A 13,690-nucleotide genomic window follows, 5' to 3' on the forward strand; every position below is an offset into this window, starting at 1 on the left:
GAAAACTCAGTAAATACCAGAACTGAAATTACACAGACCACATTCTTCAACCACAAAGCAAAATAATTAGAAAAAAAGATTATCTCTCTCCCCAGATCTGCATGCTTGGAAATTTTAAAAACACCCATAGTGTGTTATGAAACAAGGAAGAAATCTAATGAAAGTTAAAAATATTTAGAACTTGAGAAGGAAAACTTATTGCAAAACTTACAGTATGCAGCTAAAGCTGTAATCTTAAATGCATATATCCAAAAGAGAGAGGAAATTAATGAACTAAGTGTTCAACTCAAGAAGTTAAAAAAGAGAACCATGGAGTGAACTCAAGAAGGAAAAAGAGAATATTTTGACAATAACTCATATTCACAAAATAGAAAAAAAAGAGTAAGTTTTAAAAAGATAAAAGATATTTCTTTGAGGAGAATTATCAAGTGGCCAAAACCTAGCAAGACCATAATTCTTGTAGAGTTCACACAACTCTGCTGCACCTTTTAAAGATTTTATTTTGTACCTACTATACAACAATGTAGAAAAATCCATGGCAGTTCTTTGAGACCTTTTGTTGCTTTACTTCCCTCAAGGTTGCATTTCTCTTGCACAAAGATTTCCTTACATGAATTTACTTCTTCTGCTATCAGGAAAACAAATATTACATGCATAACACATGACAATTTTTAGAAAGAAAGTGCAGCCAAACATAACATGGGACAGTCCAGTTTCTGATTCATAATAAGTTATTCTCTAAAGGATTCTTGGTTCTACAAATGCATTCACAAGTTAATTCCCTTAACTAGCCAGTTCCCCTAGTATTTTTAAGCTATAATTCAATTTTTAAAACTTTTGAGGAATACAACTTGTCTAGAAAATAAGCCACTCTTCTGTAAACTGTACACGCAGCAGTCATTCAAATGCTGAAATCCTATCCCTGCAGCTTTTCTTCTTAAAGCCATGGACAGATGCACTTGCATGATCCTCCGCCTGAGTGCCTTCTTCAGTTTTGAGCTCTATGGACCTCGCTCTTTTCATCTTCATCCTGGTTTGGGATACATCTTCCTCTTTTCTGAAGCCACTCTTAACCTGTGGTATAGTCAGCCAGGGAGCAGGGGGAGTAATTGCATCTGCTGAGTACAGTCTCGAAGGTGGTAACTTTCAACCATTTTTCATGGCTGTACATGAGTCTGATGAATGTGGTGTGCAGACTTGGAGGACGCAGTGTGAAGGCAGGGGCATCCTGCAGCCTGTGATGTGACGTCGGTGCCAGGCTGTGATGCTTGCTTTGATATTTGCTAACACAGATACACTCTTAAGTGTTTAAACATATTGACTCATTTAATCCTCACAATATTACAAGAGTGATTCTCTTATTATCCCATCTTACAACTTGTTCAAGGTCACAAAACCACTAAGCATCAGAGCCAGGATTGGCACACAAGCAGTCTGTGTTCTCAAACCCACTGGCCAAAAGGTAGAGTCTATTCCATGCTCCACTAACCAAAGTTGCAGGTCCTACAGCTAAGCTGGGTGTTAGAAACTGGTTACCCTTAACTAGAGATCTAAGGTCTACCTTGAGCTCCATTGTCTAGAGCTGAGTCAAACTTCTTTCCAGTGTTTCTCAGGGTCCAACGCCATGACATCTCCCAGTGGGAGGTTGTGTGTCCTCTTATTTATCCATGTATGCCCTCCCCTATCAGGTCAGCCCAGGAACATGATTATTCTGTCTTTTCAGTGCTGGGGAAAGTCAACTCACTCCTGTGCACCTTGCCAAGCTCTGTATCACCAGGGACCAATACTGTGCTGACACCCAGCAGGGCTCAGTAAAGATCTTCTGATGAATGAATGAATGAATGAATGAGTTGACAGGGTACCAGTGTGCTAGGCACTGTGCTTTGGGGAGTGATACAGATTGTAAAGATTAGTAAGACCCCACCCGTCTCCTTCAAGAGCTCATATTCTAGTGAGGAGCTTTTGAAAGTTCATCATCCTCTCAAAATACTTCAGGACATGGATTTTGAAATCAGATAGATCTGATTCACCTGACTGGCTGTGTGGCCTTTGACAAGTTATTTTACTCCTTTTATTCTCCATTTATTCATCTGTAGAATCGGTATGATACTGTGACCTGCCTCATAGACGTGTTATGAGGATTAAATGAGATAATGCTTGAAAAATTGCTGTGTCCCCAAAGGGAGCTGCCTCTGGTTTTATTCATTGCTGAGGACCTGCAGGGACACCATGGGAACTCTCTTTGGCTGGATGGACCGCTGAAGTCAGCAGGCAGTGCGTCCCACTCAAGCATCTGGCATGTCCACCATCCTCTGTTGTGTGAACCTGGATGCTTGGGGAATAAAACACCCATAATTAAGAATAGAAGTTACCTGTATTGGGTAACTTTGGGGACATTGTTGTCTGCAGTTATTCCTATAGGCTGAAGTTTCTCTGTGTCTCTCCTTTAGGAATTCCTTTGGCTGAAAAAGGCAGTGAGCCCATGACCTGTTTCGTTCCAGCGATTGCCAGGACCTTTGCCCCACCTCTTACATTCTGGAAGTATTTCTCAGACACCCCTCTCTCCCCAACATCCAGACACCACTCTTTAGCTTGGGAGCAGGGACGGTCAGGCATTGCTGTCATCAGTTGCTTAGACTCCTTCAGTGCGAAGCTCACCTGTGGAATGTACAGGGCCGTCCCTGCTCTTGGCTCTGCTTTGCTAACCCTTCTTTGGCTCTGGAAAGTTCTCCCCATCCTCAGAGGCTGCAAGGGGTCTAGCCAAAAGAGGGCATGTGGAGTCAAGTATGTCTGGGGTGGAGCCTAAGCCTGTGACCTCAGACCCATCTCAGAAGCTCAGATAAGATAAACTTGTATCTGACTCTATGATCTCAAATTGCCCCTCTTTTTAGCCTCAATTTTCCTCTCTATAAATACTAATGTGACAGCTAGAGAGTCTCTGTTCCTTGAACTACAAATAAAATTAGCTCAAACATAAAAGTTCCAGATCCTCCCTTGGCTTTCTGAGAATCCCTTAAGATGCTTATTCCTCATGGTCTCATCAGTGAGGTTTCCCTGAATGCCCTTTCTACATTTAAACGTCACCCCCCATGCCCATTTTCTCCCATTTTCTTGACCATCTCTCTCTGTTTTCCTTGGGTTCCTGCTGATAGCCAAGCTTCTAGGATTCCAACTTCTATTCCCAGTTGTTTATCAAGATACTCCCCTTTTCCTCCCAAGACAATTTTTGTCCTAAAAGGCATTTTGATGGCCACTGTTTTAAAAATGTACATTTTTATTTCATCACAAGAGAAAACTTTATTCATTGCATTGTGAGGATCAACTAGGCTAATAAAGGTCCAGTACAGTGCTGTGTACCCAGTAGGGAGCAAATAAACATCAGCAGTGGAAGTTATGAAGATGAATTGATATATATAAAAGCACTTAAAAAACTGTAACACACTGTACATGTGAAGGATTCTCATTATCAATGCTAGTACTTTAAGTCCTGGTAGATGTTATACTATTCAGACCATGTTCAAAAGTAGTTGAGACAGTACATGGTCAAGCTCCTATTTCTTTGTTTGAGAAACCTTTCCTTTCTAAAGAAGGTAGAGTAGGAGGTATAACACAAACTAAAGTAAAATCCTTGGGCTCAGCACAAAGACTGCACATATCAGGACAGGAAGAAAATACAGGTTTCACATAAGACGTCATTATGAAACTTTTAGAGGAAAAAAGTGTAGAAGTTAACTTCACTAAGTCCCTCCTTCAAATGGCAGCTGCTGATGTGGAAGAGTACGTGATTAAACAACCAGGGCCAGAATTCCAGGACCTAACTGAAAAGGCAGGAGCACCTAAACAAAGTCCTAGTAAGATCCCAGCTGAGATCAATACCAGAGTGAGATTTCTGCAGGCAATCAAGGATATACCTAGTACAATTAAAGAACTCTTTGATGCAGTGAGTAATGTCTTCAAGAAATACTAATACCAGAACCTCATAGCACTTGAATGCCAAAAATAAAGAATTTTTAAAGTATTCCAAAAGTTTCAGACATACTCTGAAAACCTATTTTGAAATGGCAGGGCAATAAATGTATTCATAAGTGCCAACCAACTAAATCATCAAACCAACTTGGTATTTCAGACCTTCAAAACTGTGCCCTCAAGGCTGTACACGTTAAGAGATGTGCTTCTCAGTGGCAGTGTTGAACTACCTTTATCTGTAAATTTTAAAGTTTGACTGTATAAATTATGAGTCTCTCCTGAAGGGATCTAACCCAGGATGTTGAATGGTATTATTGCCTCTTTGTGTTTTTGTAAAATGTCTCTTAATCACAATCTCGCACTGAAGATTTTATTTGCTATTATCATTTATTTAAGAATTATAAGCCAAACAATTTACAGTCTAATGTCTCATATAACATTCCTTAAAAGAATTGTAAATATTGGTATTTGTTTCTGACATTTTAACTTGGAAGCGATATGCTGCTAGATGATGTATTTAACAATATTTGGTGGCAAATATTCAATAAATAGTTTACATCTGTTTTAAAAAAGCAGAATGCTATATGAATAATATGGATTAAGGAATATGTTATAAGCATGGACTACACAGTGTGGAAAGAGCTGAGGCTTGAAGGTCTATAAAGGGGAATTGGAGGTTTAGAGCAGAGACACTAATCAGCCATCAAAAAGCACAGGTGCCATGGACAAATCAAAGCTTGCAGAGAACCCTGGAAGCTCGGTATGCCCAGCTCGGTGAGTTTGAAGCCAGGTCTCTGGTGATGGGCTTAGGTTTGCCTTTGGTCAGCAAACCAAGCTGTCTGAAAGAAAAGAACGCAGACTGGTTAAGAGGCGAACAAACTGGAATTTGCTGATACCTGTGTAACTGTGTTTCACCACCTCTAACCACAATGACCTTCAAGAATATAGTGGTTGGGCTTCCCTGGTGGCACAGTGATTGGGAATCCGCCTGCCAATGCAGGGGAGGCGGGTTCGTGCCCCGGTCTGGGAAGATCCCACATGCCGCGGAGTGGCTGGGCCTGTGAGCCATGGCCATTGAGCCTGCGCGTCCGGAGCCTGTGCTCCGCAGCGGGAGAGGCCGCGACGGTGAGAAGCTCGTGCAAAAAAAAAAAGAAAGAAAAAAAAGAATATAGTGGTTACTGCCTCATTTCTGCCCACAAGTTTCTTTTTGACCATCTCGAACCCAGAACCATATAGAAAAGGTATCCTGAGAAATGTAATTCCGGCTTTGCCAAGTTGATGCAATACAAAACCACCGTACTGCATAGTGGACATGTGATCTTAACCTGCTGTGAAGTGCTTACCAAAAATACTATTTTAATCCAGTGGAGGTCATGGTATGGCAGATATCTTTATTTATGTATTCATTCATTTATTCATTTTGTATTTAATGATAATCTGCTGTGTTCCAAGCACTGTTTTTTTGGCTAGGGAATAGAGAAAACTATGACCCATGATACTGAGTAAAGTCCTGTTTCTACAAAAGTGGGTTAATGGGTACATGCAAAGGATCTTGGAGGTAGAAAGGGAGAAAAGCAGAATGAATTGTGAAGATGACTGCAGACGTTAGGAATAGCATGTGAGAGAGTGTATTAAATTCAAGGAGCCTAAAGTTCACTGAAGTGTATAACACATAGAGAGCAATAATGGCAGGAGATATTCTGGAAATGAAAACCAATAGGATTTAGTGAACGGTAGAAGAGGAGAGGCAACAGACGAAGCTGCCAGTGTGAGGGATTACGTGGTTGGTGATTTCACTAACGTGACATGGAGTACAGAACATGATTTGGGAAGAATATGTTGAATTAGAATCTGTAGATATTGAGGTATTGCAAATCATGGAGGTGGAAGCATCCAGTAAGCAGTTCACAGTGTGGGTCCAGAGACCACCAGTCTGTCCCGTTCTCCTCTTTTCTTAGCATTAATTACATTTGCAATTACTCATTTTAGCACCTACCCTCCATGCCAGAATGACTACTCTCTGAGGGCTGGAACCACGTCTTGCTTTTGCTTTGTTGTTACCCTAGCATATCAAGTAGTGAATGGCATGTTTCAGGTGCTTGATAAATATTAGGTTAATGCAACTTAAGAGACCAAGAAAGGGGTGCTTTTGGGAGCACCAAAGAGGGGTCAGAATTTGAGATATGGATCTGAATAGTGCTTGAAACCATGAAGTAGATGGGCTTATTCAGGGATATATACACAGTGATAAAAGAATCCCCAGGGCAGGCCCTGAAAGGCCACTCACACTCAAAGGAATGGCAGAGAAGAAAAAACTGGTGAAGGATTCTGAGAAGAAGTGATTAGAGGAAAAGATAACCAAGAAAAAGTTTGAGGTAAAAAGGGAGGAAGGCAGGATGAGTTGTGAAGATAATGCTGGGCATTAGGAATACATGTGAGCTTGGGAGAAAACAGGAAAGACAGCATTTTAAAATATAGCTTGCTGGGACTTCCCTGGCAGAACAGTGGTTAAGACTCTGTGCTCCCAATGCAGGGGGCCCAGGTTCGATCCCTGGTCGGGGAACTAAGGTCCCACATGCCGCACGACCTAAAAAATGTAAAATAAATAAATAAATATAGCTTGTTATTGAAGTAATGTGATTATCTGCTATAAATCAACATCTACAGGGATGGTGACCCTCTTTCTCACCTAACATCCCTTGAAGACCAGCTTGATTTGCTTTTAGTCTCCCCCTTGTCTCCTTTGGAAAACTCTTGAGCCATATTTCATGAACAGGAACACTATTTATTATTGGCCTCTCGCTTCCCTGAATTATCAACATATTGCATTTCTGTGGCCGTAATGATTGGTTTCTTTTGGGATGGGTACAGTCCAAATCTATACCAATTGAATCATACCTCAGAACCTTAGGTAGGTGCTCTTGGGAAAAAGGCTTGCCTTTCCTACTGCATGTGAAGGCGAGATGTGTGGAAAAGAGAAGAAAGGAGAGACAGGAAAACCAGGGCCTGGTGACCTTTGAGCCCCTAACTGTGATGTGTCTAAAGCAAGCCCTGTTTCTTTTCTGTGAGCTGGTAAACCTCTTTGCATCTTTATCTCAAAGGCTCTTAAACTGACATTCTATGAAGTAAAATATGAGTCCTTTATAAAAAATTAAGCACACATACATTTAGATATATTTGATTTTTGTAAAAGTAGGGAACATTTTTCATTTACCTCAACCCCAGATTATGAGCTTAACTATACAGAAGCTGATGTTCTATAGGGAATATTGTCACAGCTTGAACAAAAACCTTAGTGGGTGTAACACGACTTTCTTTCTAAATAGCAACCAGCCCCGCTGAGTCAATGTTGACACATGTAACTCTTTCCTGGAAGGCAAGAAAATCTGAAGGTTGACTGGTTTGCTCACTCACCCTGCCTTTTGTTTCCTAACGAACAGGTAATATTAGTCTTTCAGTATGATAACATAAAGCCGACCGATTTGCATCACTGGGCATTGTCTACCCTGTGTGTTTCAGTTTGTTCTTCTCTTATTTAATAGGAGCTGTACTGAAACTGGGTAGTCTCTATTTGTTCAGCAGCCTCTTATGAGTGCCTGCCTTCTCTCCTGGATTGAGTTGGACCAGGGAAATGATAGACGCAGGATAATGTGAGGAGGTTTTCTTATCAAAATGGATATTCCCAAACTTTTCACCACTCCGAGGACTTCCAATAGGACCTCTGATATCTTTAGAAATCTAGTCACTCCAGCCTGGAATAGAGTTGATGTTAGTCTCTTGCTTCACTTATGTTGAGATTCTGGCCCAGCTGGTCTTAGTCAACGACCCTCTTTTGCTGTGTCTTTGAATCATGGTATCATATGATTGTCATCCTTATTTATTCTCTGGTATTCATACTCGTAAACATTGATAAACACTCTCTAGGCTCTGCTATTTCATCACCTGAAAAATGGGAATATTCATATGTAACTTGCAGGTTTGTTGTGAGGTTGAAATCAGAAAAAAATTATAGAACTTCACTGTCAATCTCCATGAGTATTTACAAGACTATATCACGCTCCCACAAAGGGCTCCCTTAAGCCCATCCCCCCATCAGCCCCCTCCCCAACCTGGTCCTCCCTCCAGTCTGTGCTTATTTTGGTTCAGCACAAGGTATGTTGTGTTTATTTGTAGGTTTTCTGATCATTTTTATCCACTAAACTGTGGACTGTTTTGGAGGCTCAACTGTCTTCCACCTCTGTATTCCCAAGGGATGAATCATGTCTAGAACATTAGTAGGGGTTCAGTAAGTGCATGTAAAAATGTTAAAAGAGAGAAAAGGAACTAACTTTTTTAAAGTCAGCTATGTACTGAACACTGTTAAAGACACTTTCACACACATAATTACATTTAATTCTTTCAATACATCATTTTCACAGATGGAGATATTAAGAGATAAAGAAGTTAAGTGGTTTGTGTAAGATCCCACAACTAGAGGGTGTCAGACCAGAATCCCATTCCATTTATATTTGCCTCCAAAGAGGTTGCCTCAAAGCAGTTGAAAATTCACCTCCTTCATGACTTCCTTAATCTTTGAAATTTTCTAGATCACTCTTACATACTTACGTTTCTCAAAGGGATGAGGAGACCCCTTACATATATCAAAATATGTATATATATACATCTGAAACATTTATATATCTGTATATAAACATTTGAAAGACAATTTGATTTTCAACTTAAAAATGCTTTGTTCATATGGAACCCTTAAATGAATAATTGCCTTGCCTTGACTTGAATTATCATTTAGCTATGAAGACTCTGCCAGAAAGAGTTTTAATCAAATTATTTTGGGTACCTTATTGTTTACTTACTGTAATATCAGGTCATGATGTTTGAATAGTGAGTGTAAAATATCATCATGTTGATTTCCATAGATGTAAATGAACAGTGGTAGTGTATGCTGAAAATTCATTATATAATGGATAAACATTTGATAAGAAAAACCGATACATTGTTTTAAAATGACAGCGAAGTTGTTTTCTTCTCATAAATACTTCTTCTTATAAATTCTGAATTTACATCTCAAAGGAGTTTTAGGTCTTAAACATAGGATAAAACCCTAAGGGAAGAATGTACACCATAGCAATTAAGAGAACAGATTTTGAAGTCAGAAAGACCTGGGTTGAAGTGCTCTCTCACTGCAAATTACTTGCAGTATGACCTTGGGAATATTACTTAAATTTTTTCAAGCCTCAGTCACCTTATCTATAAGATGGGGCTAATAATAGTGCATGCCAGATAGAATTGTTGGGAAACTGGAATGATGATACACATAAAAGGGCTGAACACAGAGGCTGGAACCCAATGAACACTTAAGAGCTATTAGCTATTTTTCCTCTTTTAAACTGTCTTGTTTAGTTCAGTTATAGCTACATGATCATTTTAACACAAGCTTTACATTTCCAACTGGTATAGTCAAATCCAACTGCTAGAGAGAGGTATATACAGGTGGTCAAGAAGCTTGGCCCAGCTGGACTAGAGGCAATCAGGGAAGGTCCCATAGAGAAAGTGATGGGTTAGATTAATCTTAAAGTGGGGGAAACTCATGGGAAAGGAGAAAAGGATTGGGGTGGGTGTCAGGAGAACAAACTGGCCTGGGACTATTCATAGGAAGTGGAGGGTCAGAGTTTCACTTCTGCTTTTCTCATTTCAAACTCATAGCATTCAAACATTTTATCCCTGAATGGAATAATGAATAGTTAATTTTTGGAATTGTACAAGAAATAGTGATTTCATAAATTATATGCTCATAACATAAAATTTTCTTTGATGTAAAGTGAATAGAATATTAGGCAGATTGCTTCACCAGGGCCTAAATTGTTATATGGTGTCTAGAACAAATGAAATGTTTAATTTTTGCTCTACTTTTCAAGCAAGAATGAGTCTGAGAAACTACAAGTCACCTAGCTGTCTTATGTTGTGTTTCAGTACTTACATTTCTAATATATTTTCTCATTGTCATTTGATTAAATATTAACTCAAAATATCAGCATGATGAGACTATTGATAACAGTTTTTTTGTGGGTGTAGAAAATGGTACCTGTTACAGTGAAAAAGAGGCCTTAATTTGACCAAATTAAGAAGTCATGACTTGAAATTGCTATTAAATATTGATTTTATACTTGGTTCTTTTTTAAAGATCATAATTTTTTGTTTCTTGCAAAGCATAGTTTTACCAAGATAAAATATTAAAGAACTGAAATAAATTATTGAAAATAGAGCAAAATATGAGTCTTATTGTATTAAGACTTACCAAAATATGATAGTCTTATCAAACTTAATTCAGTTTTTACAAAATTAACAATGCGTAGTAAAACTTGAGCAAACATATTGATGAATGAAAAATATAGACTGAGAAATTTCAGACCCAGAGGATTTTTGTGTTTTCTTACACTTGTAATAATGAGCCTCTGGGCTTACACTGAGTAGGGAAGAAAGTTTTTTAAAACATTGTCTAAGTGGTCACTTTAAGCTCTGCATTTTTATTCTTCTCTGCTTCCTCTTCCCCAGATTCAAAGCCTCCATCTGTTGGGCCCAAAAATGGGTTGTTTACTTTGACTGTATGAACAGATACTCCCTTTCTCCCAGGTCTATGTCTTTAAAAAGATATTAAATCTTTGCATGGTTCAACTACTTTTATGACTTCATTTCCAATATTTGGAATGTTTAGGTTCCAAGGGTTATATCCACACTGTCGGCAAACAATGACATCTTTTTAAAAAAATCAGTTTAATTAAGTTTGGTCACATGTGGTACAGAGTCATATGGCATAAAATCATTAGAATATACTCTGATATTCTTCCAAATCCTTTAAATCCTGCCCTCTTAACATAGAATTAATTGCTAAAGAGGTAAGTTAATGTATGGCAAATGTTTATCCAGTGAAATTTCCCTCAGTAAAATCACTCCAATTTCCAATTACGTTCTCTTAAAAGAAACGGACAAACTGATTTCATCTGGTATCGAATGAGCTGATATCCTCAATCACATGGCATCTTTCTACCTCAGTGTTCTTAAGTGACCATTTCTTAAAGTTACAAGGAATGCTTCCATATTTTGGCTTTTAAAATATTAGCTTATTTTGGATTTACTTTGACTGACTGTAAGCTTGAAATCAAATTGATCATTTTAGAATGACTCACGGTGATTGGTTAACAATTGGATTACCGCTGATCATTTCTGTTCTGTCAAAAATATTGCGAAATTAAGTAAACTCTGTCCATTATTTTGGCTGCTTTATTGACTGATTCCCATCTGTCCCACCTGGATGTCCTTCACTCACATTTTGTCCCATGTGGCTCCTTCAAGATCCCACTCAAAGACCACCATTTTCCCTCTAGTCTCCAAATTGCTCTAGCTGGACTCCTACTGTCTTAAAGAACTTGATCCAGGCAGGTGTTAGGCACTGAGCTGTCAACATACTGCCTGATCCAATAGTTGTTTTTATATGTGCCCTATGTCTCATCTAAATTACTACTGATTGAGGGCAATGTTTATTTTTATACATTTCTCTACAGTGGCTTCTATGCATCAAGGCTCAATAAATATTTATGGAACAAATCAGGAATTTGGGGCTCAGTATTTGGCTCTTACACTTACTAATTTTTGCAGTGATTCCAACTTTATGAGAAATAATCAGCTCTATCAATTTTAAAGTGCTTAGAGTGCTCCCAGCACTTAACTTGGCTCTTAATTCATGTTATCTCATTAACCTTTTATATAACTCTCTACATTAAGGATTGTTTTTGCTCTTTTATTCACGTGAAAAATGGGAAGCTCAGAAAGGTTAATTAACTTGGCTATGATTGCTCAGCTACTATTTGACAGAGTGGAATTCAATGATACATCTTTCTGACTCCATAACTTGTGCTCTTCTGTGAAGCAATTATGTCCTTGAGAATTATTATCATTGGACAGGTAAGAACACTGGAGTTAAGAGAGTTTAATAATCTTGCCTAAGGCTATATAACAAATAACCACTGCTGAAATTTCTCTAGTAGGTGGGTGTTCCAATGTCTGTTTCTGATTAATTTTTCTTATCTCAAGGTAATAGTATTAGATGCTTTTTATATTGTTGGAGTAGGGTTCAAGTTTTGAAAAACACACTTTTTATCAATCCTCTGGGATTACTTAAACAATTCTATTCATTTCAGACATTTATTGATTACATTTTTCCCTCACATTTGGTGGAAATAGGATAATACAATAATACCACTCTCCTTTTTTTTCTTTGCTTCTGTTTACTGCTTACCATTAAATATGTTCTTTTAAGAGATGAAATAATATATTAACTTCTGAAATCACCTCAAATAAAGACCTACAGAGATGTCCATGTATTTTGGAATGATCATTGCTTATTTAGCAGGACTATTAGTTTAAAGATGGTGTATCCTGACTCACTGGATAAATCTCTAGAAGTAAATGGAGAGATTGTTAATGACATGAAAGGGGATGGAGAGGGAAGTCAGGAAAGAAAGTGAAAAGTAAATTATGTCCAAGTCAAAAATAAGTTACATTTATAGCCTTGGAGTCAAGGTAACAAAGTAGGACATTTTGTGTGTAGTTATTTGTAGTATAGTTTTACATGTCTGTAGCACCATTGTTGATCAATTCTGGCTTGACACTAACTTAGGGATTTTTCACTTCTAGTTTCTTCTTTCATAGAATGCCAGGCATTGCTTAGGTGAAGAAATATACAGCTGACCCTTGAACAACAGGCATTTAAATTACACAGGTCCACTTATACATGATTTTTTTTTCACTCAGAAATACTACAGCACTACATGATCCCTGGTGTGTTGAATCTGCTGATGTGGAATGGCAGCTGAGGAGGAACCAAATATATGGAGGGCTGACTATAAATTATGCCTGGATTTTGGGCTATTTGGAGGGTTGGTGTCCCTAACACCCCTCCCTCCCACCCTGATTGTTCAAGGGTCAACTGTACTAGAATTGACAGACAGTTATCAGAGCAAGTCTTCAGGGGCTGAGAATACACACACATATGGGAAAACTCCTGTATAGTCTATGGAATGAATACCATTCCCACACTTGTCTAAGCGTCTGTACATGAGCCAAGCTACCCATGGACCAAGCCACACTAAGCTGATGACCTCAGAGGGGGTGCCATGCTTCTGGTGTGGGTGCTTGGAGCAGATAGTCCTCATCTTCTCAGAGGGCATCAGCTCTTTCCTGGAAGAGCCCTTCTTAGGTTGACATCAGCCCAAACACCCCACAGGCCAGGGATTGGGTCCCTTGCCTGCTATGAAACTACAACTTTCAAGATAAAAAATTTAGGTGGCTGAATGTTTCATTTGATAACATCATAGATGTGATCTACTGGAAATGAGAGATATGAAGACAATCTGAGCTTAGAGTCTTTATTCCTCTTGTCTGTTCTATAGCCCCAGTTCTTACCTTGGCTGCATGTTGGAATCAACTCCGGGAGCTTTAGTGAATACTGATAATTGGGCTGTACCCCCAGAGATTCTGATTTACAGGTATACCTCCTTCATTGTGCTTCACTTTATGGTGCTTCATAGATACTGAGTTTTTTATAAATTGAAGGTTATTGGCAACACTGCATTGAGCAAGTCTATTGGTGCCATTTTTCCAAGAGCATTTGCTCACTTCATGTCTCTATGTCCCATTTTGGTAATTCTAGCAATATTTCAAGCTTTTT

The sequence above is a fragment of the Hyperoodon ampullatus genome (assembly GCF_949752795.1).
Source record: "Hyperoodon ampullatus genome assembly, chromosome: 11".
In the NCBI taxonomy this organism is placed as follows: Eukaryota; Metazoa; Chordata; class Mammalia; order Artiodactyla; family Ziphiidae; genus Hyperoodon; species Hyperoodon ampullatus.